We start from the raw sequence: 9,878 nt of genomic DNA, 5'->3' as shown, positions 1-9,878 counted from the left end.
AATCAGTAACTATTAGGGTGAAAACTAAATATATACAAACACTGTTAACTGAAGTACTGCAATACCTCTAGCTGAAGCTGGAGGATTGGGCTTACGCTAGGAGCAACTGATCCAACAGAAATCACACTGAATTGTTAATATATTGCTGAACATAACTACTTACATGCACTGAGCAAATAACTGTAACATTAGATACACGTTGGTACAGAATGAATTACAATTAAATGTACTGAAGAAATAGAGGTAAATTTTTACAAGTGGACAATACATACCAACGGCCATACCACGTTGAGTACACCGCTTCCCGTCCGATCAGCGAAGTTAAGCAACGTTGGGTCTGGTTAGTACTTGGATGGGTGACCGCCTGGGAACACCAGATGCTGTTGGCATAACGTTCTCCCTACGTGTCAGTGGGATTGGTGGAGGATTAGTGCCCTTCCCTGTAAAACAATTAACTCTAAGCCCTTGGCCACCCCGTTTGGGATACATGGCGTCTGGCAATGAATGAATGAATGAAATGGACAATACATCCCCTAGGTCAGGGGTCGGCAACCTCCGGCCCGTGGGCCAGATCCGGCCCGCAGAGTCCGAACTCATGGCCCGTCACCCTGCTTGATATTTATATAACAATCCGGACTGCAACAGCCTAGCCAACTAAATGGGTAAGTCGGCGCCTCGCGACGTGATCGCGGCGGGTAGCGCGGGGCAAATTTACATGACTGAGATCTTTACCACAGAAGCACCACGGAGCTTCAGTGTAATGATGAACTGAAGGCAAAGTACCATACCACTTCTCCACTGTCTTTCTTCCGTGACCTCGTCCTCCCTTCTGACAAATTTCCAAATTACATTGAGCATGTAAAATGCATCGTTGCTATGTTTGGCAGCACATACTGTTGTGAGCAACTCTTTTCAAAAATGAAATATACAAAGTCTCGCATTCACTCCCAGCTAAGTGACCGCCACCTCAATGACATTCTGCTCTTGTCTACCTCATCAATCGATCCAGATATTGAATCACTTCTCCATGGCAAACAGCACCAACCATCTCACTAATTTGCATGTCTCTTGATAAAACTGTTTTCTGCAGTCACTGATTTGCATGTTTTTCAATAAATTTCTAGTAATCTAGTCACTGGTTTGCTTGCTTTTCTACAAAATTTTTGTATATTGTCACAAACTGTTTTCTGCAGTCACTGATTTGCATGTATTTCAATAAATTTCTTGTAATCTAGTCACTGGTTTGCCTGCTTTTCTATATATATATATATATATTTTTTTTGTATATTGTCACAAACTGTTTTCGGCAGTCAATGATTTGCATGTTTTTCAATAAATTTCTTGTAATCTAGTCACTGGTTTGCCTGCTTTTCTATAAAATTTTTGTACACTGTCACTTTTGGGTTCTCTTTGGCACTCCGGCCCGCAGGCTACTCCTAGAAGCTTTCTCTGGCCCTCGCACTGAAAAGGTTGCCGACCCCTGCCCTAGGTAGTGTAATATATTCTTCTTACAGTGTTTGATGCAATTCAAATGTTTCTGACCTTCATTTTTGTCTGAAATGCCTCATTTTCCCTCTTTTCCAATCATGAACTTTGGACAAGTAGGTGAAATCAAGCATTTCCCGAAAAAAAAAAAAAAAAGAAGTACAAAAACAACTGAACTCGCATCAAAAACCACCAGAAAAATATACTGCACCACCAGTTAACATAACCAAACAGACCAAACCTGACGAAACAGACCTAACGTAACCTCACCGAACACAATAAAACCAACCAAACCTAACACAACAAACCTAACCTATCCTAGGGGAATGCTTACCCTAGAGATACAATGGTCCAGGACGAGGGTCGTCTGGGTCGTAATCGTCTTCCGGGGGTAGGCCTAGTGGAATAGTTGCAACAGCACCAGGTCGTTCACGTGGCCGATCTGACTGTGGCGGGTATAATGCAGCTGTAGCAATGAGGAAGTGGTGTAATGTCTGCTCAGCGTTCGCTTGAAGAAACAGATACCTAGAGAAGTACTGTTCAAAATATTCAGTCTGTAGTCCAGGGCGCTTAGACCATTCCTTTACGTCACGCCACAGTCTTTCAATGCTCTGTATATTGATGGTAGGGACATCTGGGTCCACAAATGTCTCATTGTGGTTTATCACACGATGTGTGTACCCCTCGTCCGCCGACAGTCAATAGGTAGCCCAACTGTCACTGTTAATGATGCTACCTGGCTGAATGAATTTGTTGATAATGGGTACAAGGGTTGCAGCACTCTTGTCAAGTACTTGATCCCCTTTCACTAAAGGCACCAAGAAAAACTTTCTTCTGACACTTTCAATCCCTCCGAAAAACCACACGTTCCTCAGGTTTCTCCCACGATCATATTTTGCCCTCACAAAAAAATGTCTCGTCAATCTCGACGACAACGCCAGGTCCTCCGATGGGTGGCTGGTTCTGTAGCCACGAAAGGGTCACTTCTGAGCAAAAGCTTCACCAGTCCATAATTGTCTTTGTTGACCACTTCAAACACGTAATAATAACGTCGGGGTTCCAGAATTTTTTAATCCAGTGGTTTATGAACAATATAATTTGCCAGGCAGGAAGGTGTATGTTGTCCAAAAAACTTCCTTTGTAGTCAGACACACGAAAACTACACTGGACCTGTTTCTTGGTTTTTGCATACTTTTTGTACCAACCACAGTACCACTGATGTTTGTCTTTTCTAAATTTGCACGGTTCCTGACAATCTGGGCAATAAACTTCGGAAGGTAATACACTGTGTCTTCTAAAAAACTCAATAGCCTCCTCAGGTTCTGAGTGGAAACTCTTAAGCAACCGTAAATAATCAATATCACACCCGGGACAAACAGCACGTCTTTCTTCTTCAGAAGACATAGCAAGAAGGATTTGAATTTTCCATCCAGAATGAATCTAAGACCGTGCTTCAAACTGATTGGCAGAATACGATCACGTGACCTAAAGCAGGCCTATGAGTGGGTGATACAGACCGACCCAAGGCATGTGCAGTCGAAGGGAAGAGAAACACACGTACAAATGCACGCATTTTTTACACGAATTGGCCGAGTGAACATCCAAGGTTGGTATTTTTTGGAAATTTAAATTAAATTCATTATCTCTGAAAATATCAGTTTCCGAATGGGGTTATGGGGGTTCATTATGATCCTTAGGGAGTATACTATACGTTAATGGTGCTAAAATTCCTAAATTGAGTATTGTCCACTTATAAAATAAGGTCAATTTTTAGTTTCACATAACCACTGATTTTTGCATCAAATCTGAGTGTTTCCAATGGTTTTTGGTGTGATTCATTTGATTTTGCCCTTCAAATCTATCGCCAATCAATGGTTCCAAAGGAATGAATATCATAGCAATCACCTTAGAAACCACTATTTTTTTTTTTTTTTTTAAAGAAAAAAGGTCAAAATGAACAGAATCACACCCAAAACCATAGGAAACAATCAGATGTGATACAAAAATATGGGTATATTTTCGTATTTACACCCAACTCCCAAACAAGCTTAAAATTATATTTTTCCGAAAGATTTTAGTGTTTTTCGTTTGAATCTGATAATCATTTCTGTCGGAAATCACTTTCTTTTGTGGTCCCTCCCCTTCCCCCCCCCCAAGAACAATGGATGACCTGTGGGAAAGTGGGGTTTTGGATGGGGAAAACACGCAAAAACGAGTGATTTCCGACTGAAACTGGTAAAATTCAAACCGAGAACACTAAAATCCTTCAGAAAAATATAATTATAAGCTTCTTAGGGAGTCCATGTTTGCTAACTGGGGAGCTTCTTCCCCCAGACCCCCCCCAGCCCTGGCCGTGCTTTCTAACTGGGGGGCTTCGCTCCCTAGACCCCCCTGACATTAACCAAACCTCATCTAACCTAACCTAACCGGATGTAAATACGAAATAATGCCCTTACTCACCAGTTTACAGCTCCTGAAGTAATTACGGTAATTTTGCAGCCTTCCCAATTCGTGGCTGGAGACGAACTGACTTTCAAATCCTGCAGGGCCTAGCGTGGGACATTTGAAATCCTACTTTGTCACACTGAGGGCACTAAACAGATTGTGGAAGCACGTTATGTCATCTCAAAAAGTCAATTGCTCCCTGATCTTCATCCATGTAAGTCTTAATAAATCGCCAGTACGACCACGAGCACCCTTCACAAGACGACATCGTGGATTGACTTTCAAATCAAAGCCCACCATCCCAGGCCCTTGCCTCCTAGGCTGTCATTGGTTAAGTCACGTGATTGCCTAATGTGCCACATCACTACAATAAATTCGGTTGGTCTTCGGGAGTGATGAGCAATGGTTTTTGCTAAAATTTAAGAATGGCACGCCGTTATTACGTCATACATCCCATCACATCTGTTCATCCTTCAGCCTCAACAGACAATGCTGACTGCTAAGCTCGGCCGCCATTTTTCCTCCTTTATCTGTACCGTATTTCTGTATCTCCATTATTATTCATTTGCGAGCAAAGTGCATAGAATGAAAAATGGTCTATACTGGCCCAGAAGTTATTTTGTAAACTTATTTTTCTAAGATTCTCTGGTTGTGCGAATCTAAAAATTGTCCTAAAATAATACCGAAATAGCATTAAACAGTATGTGCCTCTACCGCCGAGTTGACTACATCCACATACCACACATATTCCCCAGTTACGTTATTATTACTAGAATATGATATCTTTCTGCCCAGTAACTACTTTTGATGCAAATCATTCCACTCCAAATAAGGCAATAAGGCAGTAATTCATATACCGTACTGCCCGTGTCATACGGCACACTTGTTTCCACAAAAATTACCCTAAAAATCACCCTGCATCCTAAGACACGGGGCTGCAGCAGTACACGAAGATATAATTATATATAAAAGACCATAAAATAGTCAGAATACCACGGAAAAGCTTTGTTTGGTCTTCACACTAGGCTGTTTGTTTACTTTTGGGTCGTTTAAACTCAGTTTCGTTGATAATTGTTGTGTGGTTGATAACAACTACAATTTTAACTATGACACTCTTTAAGTTTTATTATGTGAATAAAAGATTACTTCTTTTAACATGTGTTCTTTACTTACCATTATCATGGAATAATTCAGTGCTCAGTGGGTGATGAAAACTCTGATGATTTGAAATCTCCACAGTCCACACAACAAAGTCAGCTGACATGGTAAGCATGTTTAAACATATATATATATATATATATATATATATATATATATATATATATATATATATATGTAATAGTTTGCTATGGGTGTGCTGTTATAGTACCAGGTAATGAGGTGGACAATAGCTAATACATTGGAAGAATGACTAAATATGTTCATAGTTAATAAGTAGCAAGAAAATGAAGTAGTAAACGTTGTAGTGGATTCGTGAGTCGTCTTTGCTGATGTTTCTTGATTATTTCCTTCATTTTTTTTTTTTTTCTGAACATTGCCTTGTCTGTTTGGGGGAGCATCCAATCTCAAGGGACGTCCTATGACACGGGAAGTAGGGTAAATACAAGCGAGAAGCACCGCACACATCATCATCGACTTATTGTTGTCCAAGAAAGGCGCCTTTTGATCACTAGGGCTCCCCTGACCCTGCCAGTCCCATAAGGTGCTAACGAGCCATGTTTTCCAATATGGCCGTGCACAGCCGAGCTTTTGAGTATGCGCCTTTCATGAAAAGGCGATTTGTAAAGACGCCATTGACACAAAAGGCGCCGGTAAACATTTTGAGTATCTGGCCCCTAGATTGTAAAGCAACAGTTAGTGACCCGGATTGTAAAGCCTCAGTTAGGGACCTTTATTGTAAAGCGACAGTTAGGGATCTCTATTGTAAAGCGACAGTTAGGGACCTTTATTGTAAAGCGACAGTTAGGGACCTCTATTGTAAAGTGACAGTTAGGAACTTGGATTGCAAAGTGACAGGTAGGGACTTGGATTGTAAAGCCTCATTTAGGGACCTGGATTGTAAAGCCTCAGTTAGGGACCTGGATTGTAAAGCGACAGTTAGGGACCTCTATTGTAATGCGATAGTTAGGGGCCTGGATTGTAAAGTGACTTAGGGACTTGGATTGTAAGGCAACAGTTAGGGACCTCTCTTGTAAAAAGATATTTAGGGACCTGGATTGTAAAGCGTAGCATGGCCGGGCAGGCGAGAGGATAGGGTAATGGAGGGGAGGTAGGGAGGGGAGTCAAGAACGGGGAGAAATGGCTAAACTGTCAACAATGGATGGGAGTGCAGATGAGATTAGGAGTACTGACTAGTGTTGGACATTGGCAGTACTGATAGATGATACAAGCCACCACTTGAAAGCCCGGGCGAATTCAAAATAACACAGAATCACAAAAGTGACGCCCCACGGTATGATCCCTTGCTCCCCGCGGTTAAGGGGTTAATACTAGAGCGTGATGCTAGTCACAAAGTCATAGGGGAGGATGTAGAGCCGCACTACTGACTTCTGTCATTGAGATATGAAATATTAGTTGCAAATGGACGAAAATCTTGGTCAACTTAAGGTGAATAGAGTCTACTACTTGCCGCAAAAAAAATATGATTCAGGGGAGGAAAGCACGAATTTGTTTGTTATTCAAGAACCTAGGTTTTTCTATCGGTAACTGTGCTTCTCTGATAAGAATTACAGGGACTATGTAGTAGAGAGTTATTCTCCGGTCCTTGTTTGATTAATTTTGCCATCATGTTTGTACTGTAGGTTTTTATTATAAACCAGTTGTAGACTTTGATAAACAAAGGTGAAAAAAAAAATCAATTTTCATGGAGAAGATTTGTAAGATTGTTGTTATTCTCTTCAGTTCGAAAAATATCTTCTAAGTGAATGAAATAATCTCTTTATTATAAACCAGTTATAGATGCTGATAAAGAGAAAGGTGAAAAAAAATTCAATTTTCATGGAGAAGATTTGGAAGATTGTCACACAGTCGTTATTCTCTTCAGTTTGAAAAATATCTTCTAAGTGAATGAAATAATCTATTTACGGGATACATTAGGTTTCCACAGTACAGTATACGTCATCTGATCCAAAAATGTACATATTTTTCAAAAAATTTACAAACCATCGTTGTGAACTATTACAATATGTGCATGGAAAGAATACAGATAGGGTTTATGGTAATTTATTTGTTTTCGTGTATTTTTTTTACTAAAACACACACACACACACACACACACACACACACACACACACACACACGAGAGGCGATAAAGACGTAAGGAAATTCAGTTTCCCAAATAGGGCAGTTGAACAGTGGAATGCACTACCGAATGAAAATACAGTGTTCCAAAACTATTCATAAATTTAAGGATATGTATGATAAAAATGGTTTAAAACATGGGACAGTACGAGCATGACTCAGTCTTGTAAAGATGCAGTTAAGTGAGAACAATTAGGTAAGAACACACACACACACACGCACACACACACCCAAAATACTATATATATATATATATATATATATATATATATATATATATATATATATATATATATATATATATATATATATATATTTATAAATAACAGAACGGAGAAAGGAAAAACAAATGGGTATATATATATATATCTATATATATATATATATATATATATATATATATATATATATATATATATATATATATATATATTTTGCTAGTCATCTTAATCCCTTAAGGGGTGGGCACAAGCAAATCCCCGCAACGTCACCGTTGCACTCCCTTCCCCTCAGTTCACACATCCCTCTCTCATATACTTCTCTACTCCACCCTTTCATCTCATCCTCGGCCTCCCCCTCCCTTCCCCCCCTCCACTTCACTCACATACATTCCTCGTCAGCCACTTGCTCTCCATCCTCTCCACATGGCCAAACCATCTCAATGTATTTCTCCTAATGCATTCTATTACATCCACATCCACACGACAATGCACTTTAATTTCCTAATTTTTTCTCTGTGTTTTTTTTTTGTAACTCCACATGCACCTCTATAATAACTTATTTCCACTAGTCTCACTCTTGACTTGAGGCCTTCCAACAAGGTCCAAGCTTCACTTCCATTACAGTGCTATCACGGAGCAACTTTACTTCCATTCTCATTCCCTAATTTCATAGTACTGCGTTCAAAGAACCAGCAACCTTTTTTTCCTTGTTGTACCCTTTCAAGTCCTTCATTCTTCAAACTTCCATCCTTACTCATCCAACTACCCAAGTAATTAAGTGTGCTCACATTTTTCATTTCCTCATCATCCAACCTTACTGTACATTCAGTGACTTCATCTCTCGAAGACCAAAACTATTCTTCCCTACATTCATCTTTATATTCCGTGTCTTACACACTGTCTCAAACTCATTCACCAAGCCTTGCAGCTCTCCTTCGTCTTCACATAAGAATACAGTATCATCTTTTTTTTTTTTTCTTGTGTCTGACTCTGGGCAAAGGCAATCAGCCTGCTCCCAAGGCCCAGTAGTCCACCTACTGTACATTCCACACACTTCCACATGTCACCACTTTGGCGCTACCAGCCACTGTCCATATTGAATACATGCTAGGGCCCTTTCATTCAAGACTGGTGTGTTGCTATTAGTGGGGGTAATTTTACGGCGTGTCGCCGGGTCTTTTGGTAGATAAGTATAGCCTGCATTTAATAAATTCAAATCCTTAAATTGTTCCCTGTCCACAGTGGGGATTCAACCCAGGGTCTATTAGGACTGCAGGCCACCATTCCACCGATTCAGCCACCGCCTTCCTTAAACAAAAAATAACACAGGAAGCTTCCAAACACTGCCCTCTCTCATTAGGCCCACTCCAGCATCCATTGCTTTAACTTGTAGCTCTTTTATAACCCCATCCATATACATACTGAACAACCATTGAGACTTGATATATCCCTGTTTCAATCCAACATTCAGACAGAAAAATTCACTCAGTTCACTATCCACAAGCACCACTGCACCCTCATACATACTCTTCACGGCATTCAACAACTTCCAATTTACTCCATAGATTCTTAATATTTTCCACATTCCTTGTCTGCCTGCTCTGTCATATGTTTTCTCCAAATCCACGAAGGCTGCATGAAACTTCTTTTCCTTCTCTAGAAACTTTCCCACTAAAGAACTAAGGATGAATATCTGATCGATACAACCTCTTCCTTTCCTAAAACCACCCTTCTCTTCTCCAACTAATTCCTCAGTCATTTCCCTGACTCTGTCAATATGTATCCTACCATAATGTTTGCTTGATGCACCACGGAGACAAATGCCCATCTGATTGCCACACGCTTCCTTTTCCCCCATTCGTCTGTACAGACCAATAATTATACCTGACTTCCAATCCTCTGGGACTCTACCTTCCTCTGGGACAATTTGCACATCTTTCATATCCATTCTACTATTATCTCTCCACCATGTTAAAAACACACTCCATCATTCCCTGGGGCTTTCCTCATTTTGACATATTTCATTTATTCTACTACTTCCATCCTGACGCAGCCCTGAGGGGATATTCTCCCGCATTTGGTCTGATCAGCTAGTCAGGTCAGGTGCCGGTAAGGGGATGGGTCTGTTATGATGTGGCAGGGGTAAACCAGCTCTGCTGTCGGGCCCTGCTGCGGATGTCACTGATTGCATTGCGCAGTTGACCCTTGTGCGGTGTGGTGCGGTGAGGATCTGTCCGTTCTCCCCTTGGGGCTAAGATGCGAATGAATGTGTTTGAATGGATGAGTAAATGGGGAGTGTGTCGTCCTGTCTCGGCTACCTCCCTTTCTTTGGGGGAAGCAGCCTAGGTATATAGATAGATAGATAGACGTCCATCCTACTGATCTATTCCTCCCAGCTCACCACTCTCCTTCTCCCAGCCATTCCCC

General features: G+C 40.8%; 1 non-coding gene across 1 annotated transcript; it reads left to right on the top strand.

The window, feature by feature from the left end:
* Window positions 1-270: 270 nt before the first annotated feature.
* On the top strand, window positions 271-389 carry LOC145397290 (5S ribosomal RNA). Its single transcript, XR_013896901.1, has one exon. It is a non-coding gene; the product is annotated as a 5S ribosomal RNA (ribosomal RNA).
* The last annotated feature ends 9,489 nt before the right edge of the window (window positions 390-9,878 follow it).

Source organism: Coenobita brevimanus, chromosome 40 (assembly GCF_032717465.1).
Source record: "Coenobita brevimanus isolate Jiangsu-jjx chromosome 40, ASM3271746v2, whole genome shotgun sequence".
Lineage (NCBI taxonomy): Eukaryota > Metazoa > Arthropoda > Malacostraca > Decapoda > Coenobitidae > Coenobita > Coenobita brevimanus.
Note: the sequence above shows the minus strand (reverse complement) of the source record. Positions and strands in the feature narration are given on the sequence as shown.